The sequence below is a fragment of the Dermacentor andersoni genome, chromosome 6 (genome assembly GCF_023375885.2).
Source record: "Dermacentor andersoni chromosome 6, qqDerAnde1_hic_scaffold, whole genome shotgun sequence".
NCBI classification, from domain to species: Eukaryota; Metazoa; Arthropoda; class Arachnida; order Ixodida; family Ixodidae; genus Dermacentor; species Dermacentor andersoni.
The window spans coordinates 98,297,712-98,317,363 of NC_092819.1; the positions used below are offsets into that span (position 1 = coordinate 98,297,712).

General features: G+C 44.3%; 1 protein-coding gene across 16 annotated transcripts in view; it reads right to left on the reverse strand.

Annotated features, from left to right (window-relative positions):
* Positions 1 to 19,652, reverse strand: part of LOC126522623 (uncharacterized) — an 80,831-nt gene that overhangs the window by 19,169 nt on the left and 42,010 nt on the right. For 6 of the 16 annotated variants that reach the window (XR_008610570.2, XR_008610568.2, XR_008610569.2 and 3 more), the window contains one exon: positions 16,182 to 16,267. The exons of 9 other annotated variants lie outside the window; for them this stretch is intronic. The gene's annotated coding sequence lies outside the window, so the exon portion shown is untranslated. Of the gene's footprint in view, positions 1 to 15,811; positions 15,847 to 16,181; positions 16,268 to 19,652 lie in introns of those variants that run through there. One more of the 16 variants, XR_011895244.1, reaches the window with a different exon arrangement.

The following is a 19,652-nucleotide window of genomic DNA, read 5'->3' on the forward strand; positions in this document are numbered from 1 at the left end:
CGCTTACAATGGGAGCTTAAAGCACTTCATGCTTAAAACTTCACCTGCCTCTGAATTTACGTGCTGAGACAAGAACGATGGCAAGTATGAGCGCCGTTGTCGTCATCGTGGCATTCTCGGTGCTTGTAGGCGAGTGGTGATTTACTAATCGGCACATGTGCGGACGTCTATACCGGAGCCAAATATGTTTGCATCACATCCGCTGCTGCTTATACGGGAACGCTGTTAGAGAACGAAAACATTCTTGCATCGCTCCAGGCGGCTTCCAGAATATATAAGTACCATCTGTCCATGACGCCTTTTTACTTAACATTATTTACAGACGTTTCGTAAACTGGCTGCGTAACTATGTCTTGACGGCCATATTCTAAGACGTCCTTCGCTCGGAGGGAGAAAATAAAACTAAATGCAAAATGGCGCTCAGCCAGTTATTTACTCTGCGAGCAGCGATTTGTCCGGCATGTTTTCAATAACGCAACGTAATCGTCGTGCGGCCTTCTGCTGCCTGCAGTGGTAGACTTAGCGATAAGTTAAGCTTCCAGTCAAGCGCAAGGAAAGCTATATTCATTAGCATTATATCTGACTATTACCCTATTATGATGTTTCATCGAATAATTGGCTAAAATTGCGTCGTACAGGGACTTTCAGGTTTGTGTATACGAAAATTTTTTTTCTTTGTTTATCCTCGTCACCGCGCATTCTTCTCAGTCTTTTGGTAAACGCTTAACACTTCGACACCCTTATGGGAGGGTAATGGGCGCTTTGTTTGTCCAATAGGACTAACGCAATCACCCTCTAGGGGTAAGACAGAATCGTTCATCGGAGAAATGAAGCTTTCTCTCTTTGTGTTCTTTTTTTGTTAAAAATGATTATGATGATAGCTCCACCAGACGACACGAACAGGACGTTAAATGATCCTCAAATGTTATTGCTCCCAAACACGTGCACACCAAGTGGTCAGAATGAGCACAGCTTTCAACCATGGGTTCTCTCATTCAAGCTACAGCTTTGCGCTCACTGTTGTGTAAAGCAATGTTCTATTGCCTTAAGGGTTGGGCCTGTTTCACATGCTGCGGCTTGAGCAACGAAAATTGCTCCAGTCGCACGCGGCGCAATGCGATTTCTGGAGGGGCCATTTGACATAATTGAGATTTCATCAATGCGACTGTTGCGACGCCCATGGTTGCTTGCTGACCGGTTTGGTGGCACATGCCACAAAACACTTTTCATGTAGCGAAGAAAACGTGCACATTATAATACTATTGACACGTCTTTATTACGAGCAAATAATTCGTGTCTTTTGCCATTTAAATTCTTTTTGCACTTTAAATTTGTGTTGGAGTGCGGAACGGCGGTTTCTTAAGTTCGGTGCAAAGAGAGACGGCGTACGTAGGCTACAGCTATTCAGAGCTGGCTGTTCAGCGCTGTGTGTTGTCTCATGTGCCTTCAATGTCCGTGTCATTCTGCCTGAGATACAACAACTTACAAGGTTACCTGTCAACTAGTCCACATAGCTAACCTCACCGCATATGCAGTATTCAGAGTTCGGCTGCAGCAAATTCATTGCGTCAGCACAACGAGATCCTTGCGCTACTCGTGTTCAGCGTCAACTTCTGGAGGAACGATGTGTGTATATTGCTCGGGATTGCGCGTAAGCGGCGCCAGCTCGTAGCCGTATCTTTGCACCAAACACAGCAACAAGGACAAATCCGAAAGCACACGCCTTCCCCTTAAGGAAGCCACAGATGACATGTGTGGAACTACAGAACGTGGAATGGAAATTGTGTTGTGAAATGTAACCTTTTCGCTAGCCTGATTCGTTCATCGTGGTGGTTGGGCTGAGAATATATATATAGGCATCTTCTCTCAATATTTCCAAAGGCACAAATACCGACCCAACAATTTTGTGAGCAGCTACCGTCACTTTTGTAGAAAACTGTACATGACCTCATAGCATTTTAGAATACACTCCTGTCGCCCACTTTCTTGTCCTGTGTCTCGCGCTCTTGTAGAGGAGCTAGCATTCTGTGCAGGTCTGCTAATCAGCTGCTTAGAGAAATTGTGGAAGCTGTAGATCTAAAGACGCTGGGGGAATCTTGCCTCAGCACTTCCTCCGTTGGAGATGGGTGCGTTTCCTGTCGGGAAACACACATTAGTTCTTGGTTATCGTTTTTTATGTATGTTCGGTTTATTGCTTGTCAGCCAGCATTAACTCGGCACGTTCACTAAATTTTCGGTTGTTAGACCATCTCGCTTGCCTTGCTTTTCCTATGTGCTCTCTTGTGCTGTTTGCTGTCAGGCTAGTCTTTATTTTTTTTTAACTGCAACATGTCACTTTATTGGCCCTGCTGATCCTTCTGCGTACCTTGTAATTTTTTTTTTATTCGGGCAATGTTCCGGCAGTCTGTAGTGCAAAGCAATAAGAACAACGTACGCTAACTTCTAATTAAAAGGTTTATTGTGAAAATGCAGTGATTTATGAAACTTACCAGAAAGCAGTACCGCAACAAACCACGATAAATACCAATGGTTGACGTAACCAAACATGATGAAGAACAGAAAAGAGAGTTTACAATTAAAGATACAAGTCAAAGGAAAAAAATAATATTGTGATCACCCAATGCGCATGTGACTGCCCTCCAACCTCAGTTCTTTTTCCAATGGCATGCAAGTGGAATATTGTGCTTGCATAAGCAAGCTGCCCCTCTGTTTATTGGAAAAAGAGCCGTATTTCTTGAAAGGTGCTTGCATGCATGATTGGCGATTGTATTACAGCGAAGCTATCTATGGCTAGGATCTGGAAAAAAATGCGTCCGAGAAGGTAACAACAAATAATCATGTGGGCCGATCCTGGTGATAGTGCAGAAAGTGTTCAAGCTCAATGGCACATAACCCTTTGAGCACGCTAGTCTATGACGATGCCTGTTGAAACGTCAGTGTATATGTATAGCGTTTAAAAAAGTAAACAAAATTGTAAAAACATAAAATTTTAAAAGATGAAAGAAGTAACGGGGTTGCCCAAACGCTAGTCTATGACAACACTTCTCGAAACGTCAGTGTATATGTGTAATGTAAAACAAAAAAAGCAAAAAAAAGTCAGAGAAGAAGATTAAACAAATGACGATGCTATGTATTTGTGTCTTTATTCAACCAATATGGCGTAACCATCCTATAGAAACCTAATATAGCTGTTGAACAATACAGCTTCGCTTGTCTTTCACCTTCACATAGTGGAAGGACTCGGAATTTTTCCCCGTAATTGGGTTCTTTATCTGTATTTTTTTTCTTTAACATTTTTATTTATGTTTGGTTGCATCAAGCGCCAATTTTTATCTGGCCTTCTTACTGTGTCCCTTTTTTTCTTCTAAAGTGTATTAATCATCTCATTTTCATAATAAATCTTAGCTGTAAGTTACCTCTCATCCCTGTCTGGTATTATCCTGTCGATACTGCTTCATGCTATGCGCCCTAGCAACATTTATGTTTGTGCGTGTGTCCATAATTATGAATGCGAAGTCGGAGCTCTGTGTGAGTGCATTGTTCTTCTCAGGTGCAGTCTAATGAATTCGTTAACTAGAGCGCAACTGAAACACAACGGACAAGAATGAATTGAACACAGAGCGCTTCGTTCTTGTCCGCTGTCTGTCCGTTGCGCTCTACTTACTAATGAATGCGCACCAACTCCTCCAGTTTTCAGTTCTTATGTCGGGCTCATGAGCCCGCTTGTGTCCTGGAATATCTGCAGAGCTATATCCTGTAATTAATTTCATGGCCATGTGCTTACAAGTCGCGTGTTAGTCTCCTGATATTACTCAAAATCTTGTGTGATGTGCAGGCCCTGACAGTTTCTGGTGAATTCATACAGGCATGCAGGATGTTGTAGTCTGCACATTTGCACAGCAAGTGCTGGTTTCACTTCAGCTTCTCTGGGTGTAGGATGTCCTGCAATGATCCCCGCTTGTATAGTATTTAAGTTTAGGTAGCGTCATCTGTTGTTACAATGTTATTTTCACATCAGTATACTATATGTGCCTGATGTCTGTTTGTGTTTTCAAGATCAGCAACTTCCTATGTGTGTTTGGTAGTTGCATATAGTGTCCTGGCCTAATTATTTATCCATATATTTCGTGAAATGAGCCTGTCGCGTGTCGAGCTCCGATGCTCCTAAGGTTGTGTTTCTGAAGGGTGGGGTAGTCATCATTGCAGCTCATATTCTAGCTAGCATAGTATATCTTGCGACCAGGTTCCCAGCTCTTGAGGCAAATAATTTGTCCCGCAGGCGGCACCTCTACTCTGTCTAGGTGCTTGCTCGTTTGCTCTTCCTCGTAGAGGTTTTAAAGCTTGGTGAAGTTGGAAAGACATGTCAGTTCCTATATGTCTGCGTTCAATTGATTGTCTTTTTAGGGCGCTGCTGGTAATTCATAGCGTACAATACCTTAGACAAAAGTACAGCATCTGCGAATTTTATTAGTATCCGCTTGTCTACCCCCCAGGATCTTGAGAATATTGTTTTCATAAGATGTAGAATTTGTGTCCAGGCGTGGCATAATTGTTTCACCCACGTGTTGGCTCTGCCGTCCTGGTTTTACATTAGCTGCGGATTCAAAGATGTTGACATGCGGGTATATTTTACCGGCTATGTGAAGCACAACGTGGAATCTGGGGTAGTTCTTGATTCTAGTTTTATTTCCAACGTCGATGTAAGCTGGCTTGTCAGAAAGCGAGAGGCCTGACTGGCTAACAAAGTATGCACTGTCGTCGAGAGCTTGTTGCATCGTTCTTAATTCTTGTATAACATAGATTTCTCATAGACTATGGTACTTCCTGTAGTATGCCTGTATTGTTGGTGTGGGTTGGCCAAATATACCTCCAACCCTGAACTGAAATTTTCTGTCTGAAACAGTTACGGTTGAACTTAAGTGTTCTACCACAAATAACGTTGTTCATCGTTCTTCCTATTACAGTAGCTGGAGGTGGTGTATTAAAAGCCTCTTTACTCTCTTCAGTCTTTCATAAGCGGTATTACACAATGCCCTCTAATAAAGTTCTTGCTTCTGAAATCTGCCAGAAGGAACAACTCTCCAAAAAAGTTTTCTTTCTGCTGTGTGCATGATATAGTATGAGCATTCATTACTTTTCACGTTTATACGTCTGTAAAAACAGCTACCGGATAGAGTACTTAGTATGCCTCATCATGCTAATTTGTGCAGCGCTGTCGAACAATACATATTGACGCATTGAATGTTTTCCATATTCGAAGTGTCAGGAAAGGTGCTTATATTGAAATGGCGGTTCTAAATTGTTGTTTGGGGTTAGTATTGCTTGTTAGGTTTAGTATGTACATGCCCCCTTTATGCAATAGCCTTTGGAATTTTAAGTGTTCAATAAGTGATGAATGAAATTTAGGTGCAAGAGAGAGAGAGAGAAAAAAAAACTTTATTTGGCTCCTTCGAGGATTTAGCGTCCCGAGGTCTCCGTCGTCTTCTTGGGCGCCGGAGACTTGGAGCCTCTTCCGGCAAGGGTGGGCCCCTATTCAAGGGCTCCACTGAGCCTAGCTACCTCACTAGCGTGCTGCACTAAGGCCCTTTGGGCCGTGAGCTCACAGCTGGTAAGCCGACTCTCCCATTGCTCCGCACTCGGGTTATTGTGTTGGTGGAATGATTGATTGTGTTTACATTCCCATGTGACATGATATAGTGTGCGTGTGGCGCCGCACCATGGGCAGGTGTCTCTGTATTGTGTTGGGTACATTTTGTTTAGGATGTATAAATTTGGGAAGGAGTTTATCTGCAATCTGCGCCGACCCGTTGCTTCCTCCTTCGTTAGAGCTTTGTGCGGTGGGGGATATTTGGCTCTCGTCCCTCTGTATAAGTTTAAGATTTCTGTGTATCCTCCTTCACAAGCGTGCGGGTGATACTCCGGGGCGTGCGACTGCTCTGCTCGGAACGTGGTCTCTCGAGCTAGGCTGTCTGCCCTTTCGTTACCCTCTATGCCTGCGTGGGCCGGAATCCAGATTAACTTGTGCGTAACGTTCCTCTCGGCGAAGTTGGCTCCGCCAAGAATTCTGAGGGCGGCTTTGCTAATCCTGCCCTCGTGTAATTTCTGCACGCTTCCTTCGAGTCTGTTAAGATGTTTAGAGGCCTGCCTGTCCTATATCCTTCTACTGCCGCCAGCGCCACGGCAATTTCTTCGGCCTCCGCTGTGCCGGCTGCCTTTGCCGTCGCACATGTGATCAGATTCCCCGTCGCCGTCCACCACCACCGCCGTGGCCGTGCGCTTCCCTTCTCGCGGGTACGTGGCAGCATCCGTGTATACCGTGTTGTCTAGTAGCGCTAGCGTCTTTTCCACGTATTCGGCTCGCGCCTGCCTTCTGCTCTCGTGGAGGTTGTCGTCCATGTTCTTAGGTACTGGCCTAACGTTTATTCTTTTTCTTAAGCAGTCGGGCACGTCTGCGTATCTATCTACGTGTCCGCTCGTGTCCCGTCCCAGCCTATAGTCAGGAGCGCTCTCCCTGCAGGGGTGCTTTTGAGTCTGGCTTTCTGTGTTTCGAGCAGGGCTTCCGCCAGTTCGCTGAAAGTGTTGCTGATGCCCAGTTGGGAGCAGTTTTTCGTTTTACGTGTTTTTTTGGCAGATGGAGAGCCGTCTTGTATGCTTTCCTGAGTATCGTGTCCGCCTGTTCCCTCTCTCCTTTGGTCATCGCGTGGTATGGTAGCGAGTAGATGACTCGGCTGACGACCAGGCTGCCGACGAGTTTGAGTGTGTCTTCCTCTTTCATGCCGTATCTTTTTTGGGAGACCCTGTTGATCATCCGGCCCACCTGCTCCGTCACTTTGCTCAGCAGGCTGATGGTGTGGCTGCATTTTCTGCTGCCCTGTAGCCACATGCCCAGGATTCTGATCATGTTCTTCTCCGGGTTGTTTTGATCGTCAAGCGTTACTTCCAGTGTTGCTTGGGTGGGGTGTCTACCTACTCTCGGTAGTTCGGATTTTTCTGTGGAGCATACCAGTCCCCTCTCTCTGGTGTACTTTTCGACACAGCGCGCAGCCTCTTGTAGCTTCTCTTGTTTTTCTCCCAGTGAACCTTGCGTGACCCAAACCGTGACGTCGTCCGCGTACATCGCGTGTTGGATGTCCTGGATTTCGCCGAGTCGTTTTGCCAGGCCGATCATCGCCACATTAAATAGCACTTTCTTTAGAACTTTTTTTTTCCTATGACTCCCAACAGGATGCCACTGCCACGGCTGGCAATTCAACCCTTCCCCATCTGTTAGCAGCAGAATGTCATAGCCACTGTGGCAGGCGAATAAATTCAAGAATAATTGCGCTGTGGACAGATTTGTGTTTTTTCTTGCCTGTATGTAGGTAAAAATTGTAATAAATGAATGTCTCATTTTAAATAAACTGTTTATAGCCCTTTATTGAATAAACTGCATATTGTATAGAGGTGAAATGCAGAAATTTCTTGAAAATCCCAAGGTTAAATGTTCTTGCAAGTAGCATGGTAGTTTATAAATGTGATCACAAACTCATTAATAAATCTTAGTAGAAACATGTAGGGCATTGATATTTCTGCGCATCTTGTAGCTGTGGACGTGGAATAACTGTTTATACTTAAAAGCTGCAAAGGTTCACAGGAAGGGATGCAACTGGCTGACTTCACTGCTCATTTTTGATTTACTTTTCTTCAACGTGCTGTGTTCTAATTTTTCATCTACATAATAACAGAATGTTTGCCTGCTTTTCGCATTGTGGGTTTCGAATCGTCATGTGCAGGAGGGTGCGTTGTCACTGTGCCACTACAGCAAGCCAATAATGTTATGTAACTGTTTAGCTATATCGATGAGCAAAACGAGAACAAAATGAAAGCGGGAGCCAACGTTTCGACAAGTGGACTTGTCCTTGTCAAAAAATTTTCAAGGCCTTACGAAGACGAGTACACTTATCGAAACATTGGCTCCCGCTTTTAATTTGTTCTCGTTTTTCTAATCGTCTTGAAATTCCATTCCCCACCTTTCCCAAGGTTTTCCTGTATAATTAGTTACCGTTAAAAGCAAGGGCTAATAAAGGTGCAGTAAGGATACAAAGTCCCCAACATATTCAAGGTTTGTTGGTTTCTGTGCAGGAAAAAAAATTCTCCAGCACAGGAGAGAAACAGCTTAGCGTGCATGAAATATTCGAAAACAAATGGACGACGCTGTTTAGTCAAGCCGCAGAGTTAAAGGTATCGTAGAAAATTCATTACAATAGCCTGCACATTCGGCATGTCAAATTTAATAAGTAAGTGAGGTAAGACAACCTTCTATGATCCATCGGGAATATTACACGGGAAACAATGCACCCAAACTGTCGCGTGTTCAGCGTAACGTTGAAACTTCGTGTACCGCTTTTTAGTCATTTTTCCTTACCGAGCTTTCAATTATTTTAACTGCTCCGTATGTGCGATTTCTGTATGCTACTCAACAAAAAATAAAATGTGGCGGCCCCCAAAGGCCTTGTCGTCTCGTGGGGATCGAACATCTCGTGGTATTGACAACTTGCAAAGGCGTGTCTATAGTGTAAGAAGCAAACGTTAAAATGGACTTAATTGGCTACGTAGCGTATCAACGACCGCATAGAAATGGGATGGTGTAATCTGCGGTACAAGTTTTTTTTTTATTCTCGCTTCGCGTACTTGCTGAATGCGGCAATCCACGTCTCCACACATTGTACTTGTTGAGCGAGACGCCATTTCTGAAAACAAACCCCCGAAATAGCTCTCGGGGCAATTTCGACGGAAGATAGCAGCGATTGCTACGACATTGTGACGCTGTGACCAACCAGTTGATCGCAGCCAAAAAGGGGGGGGGGGGGGGGGGGGAAGGTACCTGCGATTGCGATTTTCGTCGCATGCGACGGAAATTGCGCTTCCGGTGTGACGAAAATCGCATCATGTGAAAGAAACTTTAGGGGGTTAGTCATTGCACAAACCAAAACTCGGGACCTAATCATTTTACTTTTTATAGCATATAGGGTAGCGTGAAATAAAGGTGCGACACTCGAAGACAGCGCTGAGAAGTTGCTGCAGGCTTTTTTGTGGGAATAATTCCCAGAAGCACGGCTACATAGAAATCTCCACCGTGGCGCTCTGCGCAACGCGAGCAAACTCTCGTGCTCTCACACACAGCGCTGACGTGCCCCAGCCTCATGCAATTGCGGCATTGGAGTGGCCTGCGGTCGTACGGGGTGTCTAAAGTGGCCCACCTTGACATGCGCAGGAAGAGATTCGCCCTCGAAAATTACCTTCACGCAGCGGGATGTGCCGAGTTGAGAGACGTGAGTTATGGCAAAGCCATCAACGGCTGGCTTCACTAGTATAGGCAAGCCAGCGCTAGAGATCGAGACGTCCACGTCGTAGATGACGCCAGTAGTGGTGTCACTGTCCAGAGGAATATACGAGCGGACCTTCATCCCTCCGAAAATGATGAGCTAGAAAAATAGCGTTCTGGCTCGCAGTCACTTCTTCTTCGTCACCCATAAACAAAGGAGGACGAGAAATGCGCTTACCTGATACCATTTCAAGGCAATTCCTCAGCCTTGTATAACGTTTCTGCCAGCATGCGTTAGAGGGTGTAATGATCGTGAACGAAGTAGCGATGAATTTCAAGGCGTAAGTCACTAAGCTCTCAGTGATATACGATATCCCGAATATTATCCTAACAATGTTACAAGGTCCAGTCACAGCACGGAACTTCCCATCAGCTTCCCAGAAATGGCCACAGCAAGACAGCCAGGTTGTCGTACAGCTGCACTTAGTGGTTGATGCGCTTCGCATGCTTCTTAGCAAGTCATGGTCAGCTCGAAGCACCTGACCACTATTGGACAACCTGCATCAAGTGCTTCCATGCCCTGAATAGTGAGCATGGCCTTTCGTCAACGAAAATCCTTAAACCAAAGCCGCAGGCGTCCTTGGCGCATAAGGCGTCGAGAACATCACAGCAGAAGCTATCTGGAGTGCTATCTTCAACAATTTATATACGTTTTGCGTATCTTTAAGTGTAGACGCAACTAGTGCGGTTTCTCTATCGTCTCTCTCTCCCTGTTTGTACCTATATCCCGTTTCTATGTCCAGGGTATCAAAAGCAAGGCGCGTCTGGTTAGCCTCTTTTCTTTTCTCTCTCTATCTGCAGCACAGAATACATCGGCTGACATTTGTGTACTCTTGCCCAACTAGCTATCTTCTCATTTATGTATTCTATCTTCTTCTTTTCCACCAACAGTTAACAGGTGTGTCCGAATTCCAATAACGAATCGATTATTGTCCTTTTCAATGAGGTCGTCGAATCGAAAAGTGACTATTCGTAAGAACGAATATCTAGCAAATATTTTTTCTAAATATTTCACAGCAAAACTACGATAAATGTTATGCCCCCACCATTGTGGGCATAAAGCATAATAATTTACGCAGTGGAACAGGGTACATCGCTTAAGGAGCCAGACATTACGCTTGAACGGGATAATTCGCCCTCTTCGTATAGTTTTAGGTATGCGAACTAACTGCATGTTTGCTCCTCACGCTCCATTAAAGTAATGAATAAGCAATGCTTCATAACGCGCAATATAATTACAGAAACTTTCTTGCGGTATAAATACTAGGACGCACATTTAGTTGCAAAATGGAGGGCACAGATGTTCGGCATTTGAAGACATTTCGAAAAGTATTCAATATTCGATTCGTTTTGCTCTTGGCACTATTTGATTTTGATTCAATTTGGTTTTAACAAATGTTCTTCCACCTGTAATAACTATTTCAAAAAGGTCATTTCTATCATTTCACCTGTTTTTCTGCTGGGTATCCTTTCGCTGTTTTACAAATTTGGCCTCCGGGAGGTTTTGAAATTGGTACCTAACGGGGTAATAACTAAAACTCAAAAAAAAGAAGAAATAGCTCAAATCCAGTTCTTGATAAGCCCAAGCAAATTTATTGAGCAAACCGGCAGGTTGATGTGACTGCTGTTCATCTAGTAGGCTTTCCTCTGTTGTAAATTTAGTCGGCGCCTGAATACAGAGACAAACGGCCGCAAATTTACTGAAACACAACTTAGGATCATGCTTTCTGCGGACATAAAACAGTCTAATCAACCATGCAAGAAATAATACCAGTATGCCAATTTCCCAAAACCGAAGGTATTCAGTAAATGATGTCTTTAATGATATTGGAGACGTTCCAAACTGTTGTCCCCAGCTTTTCATAACAATTGAGTGCCATGTGAGAGCAGGCAACAAAGACATAATAAAGAACGTGTAACATACAATACCGTCGGAAGCAGTAAAATGAAATTAGGAATCAATGTGCTTAAATAGATGTAAAATATAGCTTTAGAATTCACGCAAATCTATAATGTGCAACAGGTTAGACTGCCGAAAGTCAACAAGAAGTGGAGGAAAACGTTGAAATATACAGCAATGTAATAAGACGATGAGCAAAACGAGAACAAGGTGAAAGTAGGAGCCAACGTTTCAACAAGTGGACTTGTCTTCTTCAAGGCGACATATGCTTTCCTTGCCACTGTATATATCGGTGTTCTTCCAAAGGGGAGAGGGTGTAAGGTGGGTGGGTGCGGCAACGAGCGAAGGTGTGTTAAGATACTCTGATTATTTTTGCATTCCGACTAATTAGATAATTACTAGTAAATAATTCACCAAATTCTCAATTATTATAAGTAGATGAAAAGTCAATGAGAGAATTGTAGAGCAACATGGGCAACTCCCGATACACCTTTCTGTTGTTGAGTACGTGCTACATAAGAGCCTTTTTCCGAGTGTGAAAGAAGCCCGCCAATACACGTGATGTGCGTCGAGCGGCTAATCGAGCAGCAATTTTGCCTACATTCGTGGGCTACTTTCACTCTCCGGAAAACACTTTTATGTAGCACGTATTGAGCAACAGAAAGCTTTATCTGGAGTTTTTCTTGTTGCTCCAGAATTTTCTCATTGAAACTTTTCATATCATTGTAATAATTGAGAAGTTGGTTAATTATTTATGACTAATTATCTAATTAGTCGAAATGCAGAAAGAAAGTCTGAGAATCTCCAAGCAACGACAAACAACATTACCTTGGTTCGTCCAGCTACGTGGCGTTTGCACATTCCTTTAAAGTTTGACCCAAGATACGGGAAACACCCGGCATATTGTCAGCTCATAAGTACCGGTAAAGTCCAATGGCGTTTATAATCATCGGTGCATATTATTCAACGAATTCCCTGAATTTCTTGAATTTCTTTATTCGGATAATTCCGAGGGTGCCACTGCGTATATGCTACTAGAACAAAAGAGGTACGTAATCCTTAATTGTTACTCCATTTGTCGTTGCCATACTTACCTCCACAAACACCGTACATCCAGAAACTTGATTGCGTAGACGTCTCATAGGGCACATCCACCTCGTTATAGGTTTCCGACTCAACATAGCTTGCAAATGGTACAGTGTATAAACAGAAAAAGTGCGTGAGACTAATGCTGTGGTTTTCGAGGTGCACATCTTCCATTCAGTTGCATGTTCTATAGGATGACCGAGAACGTAAGAGAATGCATATTCGTTAGTTGTATAGTATTTAATACACACCACATGAGTAAAGCGACGCTTCACAGTGACTGCAACATGTCAGTTGGATCTCCGTAATCTCTAGTAATGTTATCTCAAGGTGCGTGCTTTCTCCTTTGCTTAAAGTCGCAGCTACTTCGCTATGCTCTGCTGATACCTTAACTTGTAGCATTGCCAGTTGGCACCAAATCGATATCAGTTATCTATTGGTGTCATCAATGTGGTTCTTATAGCACCTAAAATAACAAGACGCTACACGTGTTTATAATTAGCATAATTATACCTAAGGCTTCTGCCAGCTTCTCAACTCATTGAAGTGCAGTAGGAGCACACGGACAACCTACAGCATCAGTACTTCTCAACCGGTATTCCGTTGCTGTTTGTACTTCATCATCAGCCTAGTTACGCCCACTGCAGGGCAAAGGCCTCTCCCATACTTCTCCAACTACCCCGGTCATGTACTAATTGTGGCCATGTTGTCCCTGCAAACGTCTTAATGTCATCCGCCCACCTAACTTTCTGCCGCCCCCTGCTACGCTTCCCTTCCCTTGGAATCCAGTCCGTAACTCTTAGTGACCATCGGTTATCTTCCCTCCTCATTAAACGTCCGGCCCATGCCCATTTCTTTTTCTTGATTTCAACTAAGATGTCGTTTACCCGCGTTTGTTGCCTCACCCAATCTGCTCTTTTCTTATCCCTTAACGTTACACCCATCATTCTTCTTTCCATAGCTCGTTGCGTCGTCCTCAATTTCAGCAGAACCCTTTTCGTAAGCCTCCAGGTTTCTGCCCCATATGTGAGTACTGGTAACACACAGCTGTTGTACACTTTCCTTTTGAGGGATAGTGGCAACCTGCTGTTCATGATTTGAGAATGCCTGCCAAACGCACCCCAACCCATTCTTATTCTTCTGGTTATTTTAGTCTCATGATCCGGATCCGTGGTCACTACCTGCCCTAAGTAGATGTATTCCCTTACCACTTCCAGTGCTTCGCTACCTATCGTAAACTGCTGCACTCTCCTGAGACTGTTAAACAATACTTTAGTTTTCTGCAGATTAATTTTCAGACCCACCCTTCTGCTTTGCCTCTCCAGGTCAGTGAGCATGCATTGCAATTGGTCTCCTGAGTTACTAAGCAAGGCAATATCATCAGCGAATCGCAAGTTGCTAAGGTATTCTCCATCAACTTTTATCCCCAATTCTTCCCACTCCAGGCCTCTGAATACCTCCTGTAAACATGCTGTGAATAGCATTGGAGATATCGTATCTCCCTGTCTGACGCCTTTCTTTATAGGGATTTTGTTGCTTTCTTTGTGGAGGACTACGGTGGCTGTGGAGCCGCTATAGATATCTTCCAGTATTTTTACATATGGCTCATCTACACCCTGATTCCGTAATGCCTCCATGACTGCTGAGGTTTCGACTGAATCAAACGCTTTCTCGTAATCAATGAAAGCTATATATAAGGGTTGGTTATATTCTGCACATTTCTCTATCACTTGATTGATAGTGTGAATATGATCTATTGTTGAGTAGCCTTTACGGAATCCTGCCTGGTCCTTTGGTTGACAGAAGTCTAAGGTGTTCCTGATTCTATTTGCGATTACCTTAGTAAATACTTTGTAGGCAACGGACAGTAAGCTGATCGGTCTATAATTTTTCAAGTCTTTGGCGTCCCCTTTCTTATGGATTAGGATTATGTTAGCGTTCTTCCAAGATTCCGGTACGCTCGAGGTTATGAGGCATCGCGTATACAGGGTGGCCAGTTTCTCTAGAACAATCTGACCACCATCCTTCAACAAATCTGCTGTTACCTGATCCTCCCCAGCTGCCTTCCCCCTTTGCATAGCTCCTAAGGCTTTCTTTACTTCTTCTGGCGTTACCTGTGGGATTTCGAATTCCTCTAGGCTATTCTCTCTTCCACTATCGTCGTGGGTGCCACTGGTACTGTATAAATCTCTATAGAACTCCTCAGCCACTTGAACTATCTCATCCATATTAGTAACGATATTGCCGGCTTTGTCTCTTAACGCACACATCTGATTCTTGCCTATTCCTAGTTTCTTCTTCACTGTTTTTAGGCTTCCTCCGTTCCTGAGAGCCTGTTCAATTCTATCCATATTATAGTTCCTGATGTCCGCTGTCTTACGCTTGTTGATTAACTTAGAAAGTTCTGCCAGTTCTATTCTAGCTGTAGGATTAGAGACTTCCATACATTGGCGTTTCTTGATCAGATCTTTCGTCTCCTGCGATAGCTTACTGGTTTCCTGTCTAACGGCGTTACCACCGACTTCTATTGCGCCCTCCTTAATGATGCCCATGAGATTGTCGTTCATTGCTTCAACGCTAAGGTCCTCTTCCTGAGTTAAAGCCGAATACCTGTTCTGTAGTTTGATCCGGAATTCCTCTAGTTTCCCTCTTACCGCTAACTCATTGATTGGCTTCTTGTGTATCAGTTTCTTTCGTTCCCTCCTCAAGTCTAGGCTAATTCGAGTTCTTACCATCCTGTGGTCACTGCAGCGTACCTTGCCGAGCACGTCTACATCTTGAATGATGCCAGGGTTCGCGCAGAGTATGAAGTCGATTTCATTTCTAGTCTCACCATTCGGGCTCCTCCACGTCCACTTTCGACTAACCCGCTTGCGGAAAAAGGTATTCATTATCCGCATATTATTCTGTTCTGCAAACTCTACTAATAATTCTCCTCTGCTATTCCTAGAGCTTATGCCATATTCCCCCACTGACTTGTCTCCAGCCTGCTTCTTGCCTACCCTGGCATTGAAGTCGCCCATCAGTATAGTGTATTTTGTTTTGACTTTACCCATCGCCGATTCTACGTCTTCATAAAAGCTTTCGACTTCCTGGTCATCATGACTAGATGTAGGAGCGTAGACCTGTACAACCTTCATTTTGTACCTCTTATTAAGTTTCACAACAAGACATGCCACCCTCTCGTTAATGCTATAGAATTCCTGTATGTTACCAGCTATTTCCTTATTGATCAGGAATCCGACTCCTAGTTCTCGTCTCTCCGCTAAGCCCCGGTAACACAGTACATGCCCGCTTTTTAGCACTGTATATGCTTCTTTTGTCCTCCTAACCTCACTGAGCCCTATTATATCCCATTTACTACCCTCTAATTCCTCCAATAACACTGCTAGACTCGCCTCACTAGATAGCGTTCTAACGTTAAACGTTGCCAGGTTCAGAACATTGTGACGAAAATAAATTTTCTGTCACTTCCTCCAGAGAGAGCATCCTGGAACTGTAAGAAACAGATTGAATTTAGCTCACAAAAGCAGAGTACATGTGTTTTGTTTACTGGCTCATGCTAATACGTCCCTGATTACTGTCCTGCTGCCTGTCGCGTTCACAGTAGGCCTGTCGGCATATCTTGTGCGTCTGGTAAACGTACGTTCTGGCTGCAGACAACTGCACTTTTTATAGGATTTTTCATTCCAAAATGAAACGTTTTGCGGCTACTTAGACATAAAATAAAGAATACGAGCTTCATCGTCATCTTCATGTAAGTCGCACATTTATACGGTCGGTGGAAAATTTGTATTACCCTTTTCTTTTTAATTACAAAATCACACTTACCCCACACTTCGTGCTTTGCGGACGCTGTCGTGATCACGATGTTCTGCCTAGACGACTAGCAAGGGGCGACCCCTCCGTCAGCATCACTGCGACGGGGCAAATCAATGAAGTTTCACATTGCTGCAGTGCCCCAGGATGCTAAGAGAATGTGGCTTCATAGCAAGACAACAAAGTGGACGTAGGTTTTTAGAAAGGAATACTCGGCATCTAGACCTGATTGTTCTGTCAGTCTCAGCCGTAAGTCGGTAGCCTTATTTCATTGTCACGACGACTTTGCGTGAGCTTCAGCAGCACACTCTCTACTAGAGGTCAGCGGACATAGCCCGGAATTCACAGTTTAATTTCACATAAGTTTTCTTTATAGCACAGAGTTCAGTAGGTCAATTTATTATCATTCAAGATGTGTGTGTTTCACCTATTCACGGGAACCTTTATACGTGTGCAATAACAAATGTCGTTTACAGTCGTTCACTTCCCAGCCACCCCTCGAATGTCACGGGCTTAGAAAGCCATTGAAAGCTTGGAAATAAGCCTTTGTATTTACTTCACCTTCTGTTTTTGAAATTAACGCGTTAAAATATTTCTCGCAATCAAAAGTTGATGCTCAAATACTCATCCTTCTTACGGAAATATAGCCCAAAAAGCCGCAATATTTTTTTTTCGCTTGTGAGAGAAAACTACATAGATAATACTAAAAAAAGAAGATTTATATCAGCGAACTACATTGTTTAATATTGACAAACGTAACTCAAAGAGTACCCTCCCTTCCTCAAGGACGGCCGTCCAGAACTTGACCGTTTCGCAGTCTCCTTGCTGAGAGAAGAACGACACCCAGTATGAGCACCGCTGTCTTCATCTTGGCGTTAATTTTCGGTGCTTGCAGAGGAGTGGCGATACAAGACTTAGCTGCAGAAATGCAGCGGTCTGTACTCGATTCGAATATGTTTTTATTTTTGGCCGCCGGTGCTTGTACAGGGAAGCTTTTAGAGAAAGAAAACATTCTTGCGTCGATCCAGGCGCCCTCCAGAATAAATTATCAATAGCATCGTTGCAAGAGGTTTTTTTTATTAACCTTGAGTGAAAAAGTTGGGTAGTCTGAGCACGCAAATCATTCTTGCAGTGAGAGTTCAAGCGGAATGGCATTGAGTTCAATATTTGCAATGTGAACAACGTTTTGGTCGGGTTGTTTCGTATAACACACCGTAAACGTCGTACGGCCTTGTGCTGATAACTGCGGTTATATTTCGTGGTGTGCTGGCTTCTTTTTTAAGTGCAAGGAAAGCTATGTTGATTAGTTTTGTAACTGATTATTACTCACTTATAATGTCTCGTTGAAAAATTGGGTTTGAGGTGTCGGTTAGTGATGTGGAAAATATATTTACTCTAAAATTTGTTTCGCTTTGTCTCCACGCATTCAACACAGTGGGGTATAGCAAGTCTTCTGGCGCAAACTAAACATTTTTAACAGCCTTATGGATGCATAAAAGGGGCTTTGTTTGTCGCTTTCAACTTCCACCCTCATCTTAAGAGGGTAGGATAGATTTTGTTGGAAAGAAATGAAGCTCTTTTACTTTTTGGCGTCTTTTTTGACCAGTAAATCTGCGACGGGAAACACGCGAACGGCGACAATCAACACTTCAGGCGCACGAAGTCAATTCTTGACCTCAGAGAAGCTCGGCGCATGCAAAAGAAGATCAAACGCCGAATGGATAAGCTAGCGGATCAAAGATGGCAATGTTTTTGCGACTCATTAGACCCCCGCAAGCCATTGTCCCGTTTGTGGCGTACCCTACGGGGTCTTTACTTAAGTCCCCAGCAACGACACCCATTCAACGCCCTTGCTCTCTATCAAAACCACCGTGAGATAGACGTCGCAGAGGAATTTTGTGCGAACGTCACCGGCGGCACAGTTTTAGTCCCTGACATGGCTCTAGGCAACATCTCCGGCCCACGATATGCAAGCATGGACGCTCCATTCTCTATGGAAGAGTTAGAAGCTGCTATGGCGCTATGCAGGTGTTCGTCTTCACCGGGGCCCGATGGCATAACATATACTGCTTTGCGCCACCTAGGTAGAGAAGCACGAAGAAAACTCCTCAGCCTTTTTAATAGTTCATGGCAAGATGGTGTCGTCCCACAGGAATGGAAACGCAGCCGCCTGGTACCGCTTTTAAAAGCAGGAAAGGCACCGCTCGAACTGGCATCCTATCGGCCTATAGCTCTTGCCAGCTGCGTCGGGAAGCTCATGGAACGTATGGTCCTCATGCGTCTAGAATGGTACCTTGAACACCACAAAATGTACCCTGACTCTATGGCGGGATTTCGACGCGGTCGTTCATCGATTGACGGTGTCATCGATCTAGTATCATCTGTGGAACAACAAAAATCTCGGAAGCGAATATCAGTAGCACTCTTTCTTGACGTAAAAGGCGCTTACGACAACGTTTCCCATCAAACCATTCTAGACGCACTTTTGACAATTGAACTTGGAGGGCGAGTATATCGATGGGTCAGCAACTACTTAACACAAAGGTCCTTGTTCGTACGTACGGAAAATGGTCCGACTACCGATCACTACACATGCCGAGGCGTTCCCCAATGCGGTGTTCTAAGCCCTATTCTTTTCAACCTCACGCTTCTTGGGCTGGCCGAATCCCTACCGAAAACAGTGAGTGTTTCAATCTACGCCGACGACATCTGCATCTGGACATCAGCGGTCACTCGCCTGCAGGTTCGCGCACGGCTACAGAAAGCAGCAACACAGGCATCTGACTACCTTCACACACAAGGCCTCACCATCTCAACAGAAAAATGTGCGTTAGTCGCTTTCACGCGAAAAGCGATGACTCCTTATCCAGTATGCATCAATGGTCAGCCTATCTCCTAAAAGAGAAATCACCGGTTTTTGGGCGTCATCAATTGTAGACCGGGACCTCACTTGGAGCCCTCATGTTGCCCACCTAAAGAAGAAGCTCACATCCATTGTTCACGTATTCAAGTTCATCGCCGGCAAAACATGGGGATCGTCAGTGGGCTCCATGCTACAGTTATATCGAGCACTGTTCATCGGATTCCTACGCTATAGCTCCCCCGTGCTTGCTAAAACATGCAAGTCAAATCTTCGAGAACTTCAGAGCGTGCAGGCACAGGCACTACGTGTTTGCCTAGGCCTTCCGCGCAGCGCCTCAACAGATGGAACCATTATATGGCTCAAGACCATCCGATAACGACTTACATTAACACCGAAACGCTTAGCGCCCATGTTCGTCATGTTTCACGGATGCAGTCAAGCTTTCTTGCGTGCCTGCCAGAACGACGACCACAGGTGTCCTTCTCCAACAAGGTCAGCATCCATCGTGCCTCCTTACCATCGGGTTTCACACCCTCAGCACGTTCAACCTCAGCTTTGTGGTGTTTAAAACAACCTCAGGTGCGTCTTACGGTTCCAGGGATAAGAAAAAAGACCGACCT